Source organism: Coffea arabica, chromosome 7e (genome assembly GCF_036785885.1).
Source record: "Coffea arabica cultivar ET-39 chromosome 7e, Coffea Arabica ET-39 HiFi, whole genome shotgun sequence".
Taxonomy (NCBI): domain Eukaryota; kingdom Viridiplantae; phylum Streptophyta; class Magnoliopsida; order Gentianales; family Rubiaceae; genus Coffea; species Coffea arabica.
The window spans coordinates 8,426,508-8,438,651 of NC_092323.1; the positions used below are offsets into that span (position 1 = coordinate 8,426,508).

Below are 12,144 nucleotides of genomic sequence, written 5' to 3' on the forward strand. Positions count from 1 at the left end.
TCTCTCTCTGTTTTTGGTAGGGGTAAAAAAAAAAAAAGGAGAGAGAGAGAGAGAGAGACAAGTATCATCAATGTGTACCAAAGTTAATGATCCAGTCTGCAACGGATGATTTCTTTTTCTTTCTAAGGGTTTGTTTGGTTGGAAGGTTTTCCGTGGAAGTAATTTTCCATGAAAATCATTAATCATTTTTAGGTGTTTGGTTAGCTTATTGAAAATATTTTCTTATTTCATTTTTCTGGTGTTTGTTTAACTTTTGAAATATTTTCACTTTTATTTCTATCTTTACTTTCTACACATTATAACTACATACTTCTTCCCATGCAAAATAAGAAAATTTATCTCATTGTTTAACTTTAAAAAATCTTGGAGAAATGTATATATGAATAAAAAAATATCTTCTTAAGTAATAAACAAATTGCTGGTCATTTAATGTCAAATATCAATCACATGCAATGCTTATTGTGACATATATCTTGCACTCTCACTGCTGAAAGTTTCTCTAGAAAAGAATGTTCCTATTATATATAATTAATTACTAGTATAGAATAAGTAGGATGAGATTTTTTTTTTTTATTTTGAATATACTAGGGGAGGGTTGGGTTGGGTTGGGTTGGGTGGTACGGGGGAGGGAGTGTAAGGAAGAGATCTTGGGTTCGAGTTCTCCTGTTTACACTAAAAAAAAAAACATACTACAAGATGTTTTCAGTAAGTTTGGAACATACTACAGGCGGGATGCATACATTTCGGAAAATAACTTCAGTAAGTTTGGAAAGGAAGTTGTTTTCCATAAGATGGGTGAAAATATTTTACATAGGAAAATGTTTTCAGTAACTTTTGTACAACCAAACACAGGAAATTAGAAAAATATTTTCCTGGAAAACATTTTCACCCGAAACAAACGGACCCTAAATCCTTTATATTTTCCCCCTGAGTTCACTGCTGCATGTCCCACCAGCCCATCCTATCACAAAATCAAAGAAATGGAAGGAGAATTAAGTATAAGCAATGGGTCCAGTCTACAAAATTTGCTCATATTTTTACAAACTCGAGGGATTTTTTTGAACACGAAACAATTATATTTCACCTTAAACCCCCTCCCTCTCTCTCTTTCGAGAAGTCGAATGTCACGTTTATCTTGTGAAAAATATATATGCAAGGTACGAGAAATTGGTATAAATCAAACCTAATCATTGTGTCTAATGCTAATAGTTACCATTCAAGCTAAAAAAAATGCCAGTTCGATGGTACATGGTACTTCTTGTATAGAGCGCTCTTTTTGAGTATTAGTAGTATTATTTGACAAACAAATACTAGGTGATGGTCAGATCGTGTTCATATTTGCAAAAGTTTTTTGGGATAATTTCAGAAACCTCCCTTGAGGTTTTGACAATTTCATAAATACATCGACCTCTTTTGGTCTAATTAAATAACTAAAATGTCCTTCATTTAATAGTTAATTTATATAGAGACATTTAAAATCGAAAAATACTTCTCATTATTCTACTTGTTATTTCCTAATCTCAAAAAAAATCTCCATCAATTTTCTAATCTTCCTTCCTCCCTCCCTCCCTCTCTCATTTTCCTTTTCATATTCATATTCTTCTCTTTTTCTCCTACAGTCACTTCTTCTTCACACCAAATATCGCGCTCTATTATTACAAACTACACCACTATCAATTTTTTTATTATCTCTAAAATTTATCTGTATTTTTTGTCTTCCTGTCTCTTTTTTACTATAAAAATTTTAGATCATTTCTCTTTTTCCCAATAGTTTTACGCTTTACAAATGTTAGCCAATTGAAGTTACCAAATTGACAAGGTACAGACTGTGAATTTTATTGTCAAACTAGAGAAAGATGAAAAAGGTGGCAGAGATGTAGGGAAAAAAATGAAATTGAGAGTTGAAACATAAAGAAATGACTATTATGTTAAGCAAAAAATTCTAGCAATTACTCAATGATTCTCTCTTTTATTTATCTATTGATTGTAATTTTATTATAAAGGTAGAATTTTGTCTTTATTTCTAGGTTTGCTAGAGTAATGATGAATTATGTTCTTAGGGACATGAGAGCATTTTTTTAGTTGGATTAAATCTTTTATATACTGACAGTGTATATATTATCACAGTTGGATGCATAACAACTAATTTGAATATATCCAATGGTGATAGTCAGTATATATAAAATTTACTCTTCTTAGTTTAGTATTGGTAATGGTGGTAATGAGTTGCATTAGACAACAATTAACAAGTAATAAATTTTGAGATAAGTTGGAGTCATTGGACTTTGTTTGTTTTAGTAAGTATGACACACACGTACAAGAAATTAAAGATTAAAACCTTATTTTGTTTTGTCTTGTTCTTTGAAGAAGGGTATTTTAGGATATTTGTGAAAAATTATAGGTTATTGAGTTTATATTGTTACATAAACCTTAAAAGCGATGGAGACAAGTGTAATTTTTTGAACCTTGAAGGAAGCTTTCTGTAATTATTGGAAACCTCAAGGGAGGTTTTTGAAATTATCCCAAATTTTTTTTTTCCTTTTTGAAACAATACACTATTCCACCTTTTTAGGTGAATTTCTTGGAATATGGTTAAAATTGAAAATTGTCCAATAATGGGTGTTGTTTGAGGTGGGTTGCTGAATAAGGGTCGCCACTCATGAGGTTTTATTGTTTTTTATGCATCTTGTGAGTGGTGATACATTTTTTTTTCCTTTTTAATAAAATGTAACTTTTAACTGCGACAATTTTTTCCGTAAAACGAATTATGTGTTATTTGGCTCAATTAGGATTTAGGGTTTAACGTTTTACATGAAATCCTAATTTCCAAACTATCACAGTATAATCCTTTAACCCTAACTTTAGAATCAAAATTCTTAAATCGTATTACTAAAACTCTATTACTAAAATCCTATTATAAACCAAAATTATCAAAAATTTAATATATGATATTAGAATATTGTGAATTTTATAAATTTAGATGATAATCAAAAAGAAAATTGTGCACCCGCACCTAAATTTCGATTAGTTGATTACTGGAAAAAATTACTTTTGGTTTAGGACGTCAATTAGGGTAACAATACACCAAAATTTTTTTCCAATTTCCTTTGTTACACGTGGTTACAAGCTATTGGAGAATTTACTCGTGGTGACTAGTTATTGGAGGAATTCAGTGTTGACAGCTCAGCGCAGACCAACCTTCCCTTCCCCTTGAGGAACAAAAAATGACCAACCTCAGCCCGAAACCGCCTCCCATCAGTCGGTTTATTTCCCTATAAATTCCTACCACACCTTTACTCTCTTTGCCATGCCTCCGTACCTTTAAAGTCCCTTGGTCTATTCTCTCCTCAACAACCAGCTGTGATGCAGTTCTCCCATCTGAATCTTCAAACGCGTTTGCTCGAGAGCGACGCAGATTTGTGTGATGGGAGCTCGACGTTTCCTCGAAGGCGACGCAGATTTGTAGGATGGGAGCTCAGGTCATGAGCTTTCTATATTTGTTGCAGAGTTTGCAGGTATAGCGAATTTGCTCTTGCCCTCTTGTATCCCTGAAAAATCTCTTGCGTTGAACTCTCTCTCTCTCTCCATTTGTGGTGCTTATTTGTCCACCCTATCCCTCGTCCCTTTAGATTGAATTATGACAAATTATACCTTTTCATTGATTTGAATGTTTGGGTGAATTGAAAAGATTTGCCTCTTTATCTTATTTTCTTTTTCGGGATGCTTGATTATATTTTTCTCGATCAGAGAAACTGGATTTTAATCCATGAGGTGGTAGAGTACCGCCTTCTGGGTGCGAATCTTTGACGTTTATTTGGCTCAGTATTGCCTCTTTATCTTATTTTCTTTTTCGGGATGCTTGATTATATTTTTCTCGATCAGAGAAATTGGATTTTAATCCATGAGGTGGTAGAGTACCGCCTTCTGGGTGCGAATCTTTGACGTTTATTTGGCTCAGTATTGCCTCTTTATCTTATTTTCTTTTTCGGGATGCTTGATTATATTTTTCTCGATCAGAGAAATTGGATTTTAATCCATGAGGTGGTAGATTACCGCCTTCTGGGTGCGAATCTTTGACGTTTATTTGGCTCGTACTGAGAAACAAATTTGAGGTTTTGGATTTCTATAATTTGTGGACTGCACCGGCCTTTTTTTTTTTTGGATAGAAGTTGTAGCTTTTTGGAATCTTATTACGTTTACGTACTTGTCCTTAGGCTGCTGGTCTGGAAGCGGTTGCTACATCGGTTGGAGAAAACAGGCGATTGAAACCGGGTGTTCCTGGTTCCAAATCCGTGATGCTTTCTGGTAAATTTTGGGCAAGCAAGGTTCAAAGTTACCAGTTAATTGGAGATTCCAGATTGTACCAGGATGTAGAAAAAGGAAAAAATTGTGGTTCAGAATGCTATTGTCAATCTGTTGTCATCCTGACCTTTGCCATGGCAGGTGCGCTTGCATGGCAGGTCACTATGATTAATGAAAGATAAGATTTTTGGGTTTGGAGGGCGGGGAGATCGCACGGGGAACATTTTATCTTTCAGCCCGGGTTCTCCCCCCTTCCTCTCGTGTGTGCGTGTCTTCTCTCAATTCTCTCAGCAAATCTCCCAGTTTTGCAAGCGAACCAACTGTTGATATGTGTGCCCTTACATAGACGGAGCGTTCTCAACTCAGGTACAAATTATACAGTTTCTGGCTTTTAATTTGCACTAATTCACGATAAAGCATATATTTGTAGCTAATATCACCACCTCCCAAGAGGCCCATAAAATAATAATGAACACCTATAACGTGCTCACCTTGAAAAAACAGGTATTATTGGTAATTCAAAACACTGTTAGAAGAATTTATACCAATTGATAGCCGTCATATTTTTTGAGGTGTAATCCTTCTCTTCAATAAGTAATAATTAATGCATCCATTTTACATATTGCAGACCTGATACATGTTCATAATCTCAAAGTTCGATAATTTAAAAGGTTTCAGACCAAGTTTTCGTATAATGCTGATTACAGTTGGTTTGTATGCATGTCACGATGACTTGCTACAATTGCGCGAGTGTCTAACTCCCAAAATTCGCTTTTAACACTGCATTTTGAATTCAGAGGTGGAATGATGTGGAATGTAAGTTTCTGTTTTTTTCTGGCCAACAATTTAATGGTGGTTGGGTTCTGGGTTTGAGCTTAGGTGTTTTCTTTGTAATTTATTTTCAAGTTTGTATTACATATTTCCCTTTGTACAGTTTCAATCTTGTATTTGCTACCCAAGGAGCTATGGTTTTTGTTAGCTCAACAACTTTCTTCTGGGTGGTGGAGTTTTGTTTTCTTGATGGATAGATTGGGTACTTCCCACCGATATATTTGTTCGATACCTAATATTCTTGCATCAGGATGTATATGTGCTCTTTCTCCTGGTGATACCAGCATCCAGGCACCGAGTTTCTTAAACTGGAAGCTTACTCTGAATTGTTGATGGAAGTGCTCATCTGATTCTTTTTTTCAGATTCGATCTTGAGCTAAAATGCGGAGGACAAGATTTGAGCATCATCGGGGATGAAGCTTTAACACCTTGTCCCTTTTGGATTGGAAGTTTGTTGATGTAACCTTGGCTCATTCTGGCCACCCCATTTGATTGGGAAGTTTCACTCAGCTCATCTGGCTGAGCCCTTCAAAATGCGTGGCCCTAGGCAAGGAGAGCAAAATGCTTACCTCTAGGCAAGGAGGTGCAATGAGTATTGATTATTGAAGCCAACAGTTGTTTAGTATTTTATCTCTTAGTGCTTGATGGAACTTGGAAGCCAACCTTTGTACTACGCGCTGGTTGTATGTCATCCAACTCATTTTTTTGAGCTGAGCTAGCAGCATGAAGACGGAGTTGTTTTAAGGTGATCTCTTAACTAATGCTATCTAGTATTTTGCAGTTTTTGCATCTGTCTTTTAGTTGATTATTTAAAGAAGCTTTTTTTTTTGGGTAATTTGTATTTGGGAATTGCATTTAACACACATTTTGTTTGAATAAATCCACTGTTCGTTGGAGTGAAGGTCGTTGATTGTGTGTGGGGGGGGGGATGGCCTTCAATGCTCTGTATTTGGTGGCTATTTTTTTGGCGTAACTGATTTTTCACTTCAGTCACCAGCTGAAATATGTGTTGGCAGTATGCCCTCATTCAAATGTGTGTCTCACTGCCAGGCAAGAGACTGTGTGTGTGCGTATTTCTTTGGTCCTAGTATTGCTGGCTGCAGCTTTTGTCATTCCGAAGAAGCTTGACCATTTCTGGTTCGCTAATTTGGCAAAACCCTACTTGATTCCAATGAGCCCTGCCCAAACCTCCTCGTTCTTGAATTTAACCTTTTAGTTTCCATTTCCGTTGTCTTTCATTTTTATAGCCCTACGTGATGGATTCTTAAAGCGTCTGTAGAACATTAGCTAACATCCAAATTCCATATCAGAATCTTGCCTTACGGGTTGCAACTAATGCGGCCTTTTTTTTTTTTTTTTAAATGGAGTTAAAAGTGTCACAAAATAGTGGATACATTTGGTTGCCTTTAGAGGTATTTTGTTCATGTCTTTGTCCTTTCAAGGTGTTTAACTTTTGGGTTTCAAGATTAATCATTGAGCACAAAAAAATGCTGGTTCTGTAGTCGACTTGTTTGCGTAATTGTTTGTGCTCTGCCCTGGTTATGGAAGGATCTGTAGGCTCTGAAGTTGGAAAGAGCGCTCAGGTTTTCAGATGACCTGAGAGGTTGGTGGTTCGAATCCACCCGGATCTATTTCGTTAAGTGTTTCTATACAAATTGGCAGGATGGAACATTTCGTTAGTTTATGTTGAATCTAGCTTGCTTTCATATTTTGTTAAAGAAAATTGAATATCCGGAACATGTAAATTGTAATGTAAGGAATAAAAAGGAAAAAATAACTTTATTTTTTATATAAGGCATAAAAGTTTAAAAAAAACTAATTTGTTTTGATCAATTCGGTTAAACATTTAAGCCAATTTTTATCAGCCTTGCAATGATTTATAAGCTTCTCCTTTTTTGTATGGTAACACAAAGATATACAAACTTTTCTAATTAGGGAAATCTTTTTTTTTTCCGGTTTATATGAAATTGGAAAAGACTTGTATAAGCCCTATCAAAAAAGGGGGGAAACAATTCGATAAAAATCCGATAAAAGTCTGTTTTTGTTTAATTGCGATGATACCGGATTTAAAATTAAGAGTACAATTTTGTAAACAAAAAATATGTTTTTTTTTTTTTGGGGGTTCTTAAATTGTTTATTCATTCCATTCGAAGAATTATTGGTTGCCAGCTCAGCCGGGCTGACACTTATCCGTTCCGGTAATGGACAAATTATTAGCCGCCAGATCCGAGTAATCCGACCGACCAACTGGAAACGGCCTCAATGTGTCGGTACGACTCCCTGGGGATGTCGTACCCCTGCCCTGTTCAAAACGCTGGCGGAACAAGCTTTTGGTGGTTTATCCTTCAGCGATTTTTGTCATCAAGCCGCAGACATGGCATCCACCTGTATTTTTGAGGTTACAGGTATCACTACAAATCTACAGCCCTTTTCTTTCTTCCTGAGAGAAATTATATCTTTATGTTCGATTTGATATGTTCCCATGTATCGAAAAGATTGTTCTTTATTCTCCGTCTCCGTCTCTTATCGTATTGGGATCATGGTTCGAAGTCTCGGTCGAGTCGTCACCGTCTCGGCATCTACCGATACGATACCGTGACGAAACGATACCGAGATATTTAACTCGCCGAGAAATCAGCCGAGACGTCACCGTGACGGATTGACTCGGCCGAGTTACACCGAGTCACTCCGAGTTATCCCGAGTCAAGATGAGAAATCGGCCGAGTCTCAATGTGACGGATTGATTCGGCCATTTCTTTTGCTATTTTTTATTATTTTTGTTTAGCATACTTTTTTTATATTATTAACAATTTTAAGAATATTAAATACTTTAAAATTTGCGTCTCACCGAGACCGATGTGGAACGTTCCGAGCCGCGACCGTGACCACGACCGCGACTTTGAACCATGATTGGGATATGTTGAAATTGCTGTGAAGTTGCTACCTTTGCTTGATTTGTCCCGTGAATTGAAAGATTTTTTGGGGTCTATTGTAATCAAAGTGTCACCTGAGAAAATTCTAGGTTTGTATTGATTTGATGGGGAAGTTCTTAAAAATTGAAAAGTTTGGCTCGTCATATTTTTTTCCTTACTCGTCTTCTTGTGAAATCATTGAGTACATATTTTTTTTTCCTCATAATGAAATTTTGGATCTTTATGCACTAAATTTTCTTCCGTGATTGCTGGCACTTTGCTGCTTGGCTCGTCACTGTATAAACGAGCTTTCCTCAGGTATACTGGTCTGTTGTTTTGAGCTCCTCCGCATTCTATAATTCTAATCCTTGTTGGAAGCATAGACTTCTAGCTGTCATCATGCTCACAGGATAGGAGAAGAATGCCTAAAATATGCTCATACTTGAGTTGAAAACAAAGAATCACCCTCTATGCCAAACCAAATTGTTTATGAGTTTAAAGCCAGGATGACCACACCGGAATATATATACATTTATGCATATTCTGAAGGTAAAAGCTTTCATAGTTTGAAAAGAAAAACTTGTGTTTTAATTGCATCTTTGCCATCGAAATAGGACTGAGTTTCTGAACAATGCTCAGCAAGGTTGGTTTATAGGAGCCAACCATGATTAATTGCTTGATCAGATTCAACGCTCTTAGCACCTGTTGAGAGGATGAGGTCGGAGCTAGTTCATCGGTTATCTTCATAGTCAGGTTTGAAATAATAGAGGCTTGAAGTTAATTTATTACAGGCTTATTTACCTGCTTTCTTTTGATTGCTTACATGAATGAAATCCCTGTATTTGTCATTTATGGAACTCTGTTTGAGCAAGGAAGGAAGCTTTCGTGGCCAGTGTTGCAAATACACAACTGTACACCTGCAGTCATGCATTTCCTCGATGATATGCAATCATAGTTTAAAATCAAACTATTATTCAGGTTCTTCTCATTCCTCCTCCGTGGTTTCACTATCCATTTGGCAAAGGTTCAAAACTGCACGGTGAACGATGATGGCAAAGATTGTTCTTCTGCTGAATTTTGAGGAGACGAAGAAGCGTACTACTAGTAGTTGTTTTGGTTACCAGTCTGCAAAAGGCCCGGGTGGAAGTGTGCCGTAGTTATATGATTATGGGTTTGCAACTTGCTCGAGTCCAACTGCTGATCTATTTCAGCAGCGCGTGGAAGGAGGTAGTTGAAGGTGATTTCTTCCCAAGCTGTCTAACTTTTGAAAACAATTCCTCAGCAGTTGTTCTCCATATATCATTATTCTTTTCTAGAATTGTCGATTTACAGTTGTGTTGCTACTGCTTTATTCTGAGGCTTTCTCATTAGGTGCTCAGAGAAGGATTACGGTGTTCTTCCTGAAGTTTCCAAATGGGCTATCTTTTTTAGTTACTGGTAAAATGTTTTTAGCCTCGCTGTATCTCTGCTATTCTGGAAGATGGAGAAATTTTTTGTGTTTTGCGGTATCCAAAATTGGATGGAGACCTGAAATGTCCATTCTCTTGGAGGGGCTGATATTGCAATTACATAGATTGAATTTATTTGGAATCCATAATCCACATGTTTAAGACTTAGTAGTGTGACGTCGAGAACTTCAGTGGTGGTTTTATTCTGTAATCGAATTATGGAATGTTTTGACGGGCGGGCAAAGTATGACTATTACGAAGTGGCAACTTTTTTTTCTTTTTTTTTTTCCTTTTGATTTACTTATTAACGTTGGAATAGACCAACCCATTTGTTGACTGTGGACGCATATGGTTGACCAACCGAAAAGCAGGTCTACCAGTACCGAATGCGTTCGACTAATTGGAAAAAAAAAAAAAAGGAAAGGAAATAAAGAAAAGTCTTCAAAAACTGCTTTCGTGTCCAACTAGACAAAAGTGTTGCTAAAAGAAATTCCAACTCCTCATCATCTATAATGGGAAAGTTCGGAACATTTACAAGCAAATACGAAATGTGCTACTAATTCTCTTTATCACATCTATCAAAGAACACCGAGGGGAAAAAAAAAAAAAACAATTTGTATTACCGAATCGACCAGGCTGAGGAGGAGAACAGAAACGATGGAAAGTCAACCTAAGCTGTATTCACATCCAATCATCTTCCCTCTGTTGTGTCAACATGCCTAGTTTTGTTACCAACCTTGAACAGGCCATCGTCGGTCAGGATCAGGAAGCCAAGATGACCTATTTTTCTTCTTTACCACTGCCTCCGGTGGATTGGCTGCTGCCTCCACCGCGACTTCTCCTCTGCCACCCGTTCTCTTGAAAGTAAATACCTTCCCAAGATACCTCCAAGCTGCAGTATGTTTCCACGTAATGCTAATCGGTTTACAGCCGCCACCGTATTCGTTGGGCAGCGCCATGGATTGCGAGAGTCTTTCATAGCCTGTGAGTCTTGCAACATCTGATGAGCTGGCCAATTCAGATGCCAGCAACAGACTTTTAGATCTCTCCACCCTTTTCCATGACGACGATGAAGATGAAGATGAACATAGCCTTTGAATCCTGCAGCTCCTGCCCATAATCATCTCCATTAAGTTTTCTTCTTCTTCTTCCAGGCTTCCAAATCCAGCTAGCCCGAAGTCTTTCTGCCTGCCTTCTATATCCAATATAACATAGATGGATAGATATCCCCTGTTTCTGGGTATTCTGGTACGCGTAGACACATTTAATGCTGTCAAAGGAAGCGTAGTCACGGCTGATGAATAAATAAAGGGTGTTGATTGATGTGCCGCGTAATCCGTCGTAGGATACTAGTACTATTCCCCTGCTCCTTGTTCTGTAGACCCCGTCTTAGTTATGGAGAATAATTCTGACTGGATGTACAGCGGGTTGACCATCCGGTAACTAATTAGTAATAATTGTCTGTGTTTGGATGGTAGATTATTTGGAATAATTTTTTAAAAAAAATATATTATTATAACACATTTGATGTGATGCATAAATAAAATTTTGCAAATAATCCACTATCCAAACAAATATTAAGTTGGTGGCTCAAAATTGTTGATTTGCATATGTAGGCATGATCAAGTACGAAGTCTCTAAATATTAAGGGTCCGTTTGATAACATTAAAAAGTGCTGAATCTGAATTTTTTCAGACATTCAGATGTTTTGAGTGTTTGATAAATGAAAATCTATTTGCTGAACTTGTTAAGCAGTGCTGAACCCGTGTGTATTTTTTTCAGCACAAGAATCCTAACTGAATGCTTAATTCTGATAAGAATCAATATAATTACTTCAACTACCTTATCTTATCTACCAAATCTACCCTTGTTTGTTAATTATGTTCAAAATTCTTATCTAATTAAACAACTTAATATTCTCTATCTAACGATTTTTAGTTTCTCTTTTCTCCCTTTTTAATAACTTTCACATCTTCTCCATACTACTCATATAATATATTTCATCTTTTATATTAATTTGATTTAAAAATAAATATTGTCATTTTCATACCTTACAATTTTAAACTAATTAAATCATAGATTCTATTTCTCTTTTGAATGAAAGGATATAAAGGCAAAATTGTCAAATTAAACTTATTAAGCATTCAGCTATAAATATTTATCAAACAGTATAAATAGGTTTAGCATTAAAATTCAGATATTCATATATTTTTTTCAGTGCTTAAAATTCAGCACATTAATTGTTTCAGTATTCAGATTTCAGAATTCAGATTCAGTTTTATCAAACGGAACCTAAGTTGTCGTTGCTTGTATTTGTATAAAATCAACTTGGTTTAGTGGTCATATGAATTTGAATCACTACCGTTTCTTGAAGTTCTCTTGTTTTGTCGTTCACTTGTTCCCTGTTTTGCTTTTGAAGAATTAGAATTTGGATTTCGTAGGCTAAATCTACAAAGCTTTGGAACGTAACATGAGCTTGAGCCCCATCCATTCCATAGCAAGCATCAGTTTTTCCATTTGATCCTTGTTTGATTGGTTCCATTGGGTTTTCTCTGATAAGCCCAGTAAAGTGGTTCCTGCTAACCGCTGGTTTGCATGTTGAGCCCATTCAGTTTTGACTTCTTTAGTGTCCACGTTTAAATTTGTGGTCA

General features: G+C 36.3%; 1 long non-coding RNA gene across 7 annotated transcripts; it reads left to right on the forward strand.

Moving 5' to 3' along the window:
- Nucleotides 1-3,277: 3,277 nt before the first annotated feature.
- LOC140011118 (uncharacterized) lies at nt 3,278-9,760 on the forward strand. Of its 7 annotated transcripts, none has more exons than XR_011818350.1 (4): nt 3,278-3,515; nt 4,215-4,668; nt 4,931-7,538; nt 8,660-9,760. It is a non-coding gene; the product is annotated as an uncharacterized lncRNA (long non-coding RNA). The 7 variants fall into 7 exon arrangements; XR_011818352.1 differs by having other exon boundaries at nt 3,280-3,515; nt 4,215-7,538; nt 8,660-9,282; nt 9,417-9,760; XR_011818354.1 differs by having other exon boundaries at nt 3,280-3,515; nt 4,215-7,538; nt 8,660-9,282; nt 9,425-9,760.
- The last annotated feature ends 2,384 nt before the right edge of the window (nt 9,761-12,144 follow it).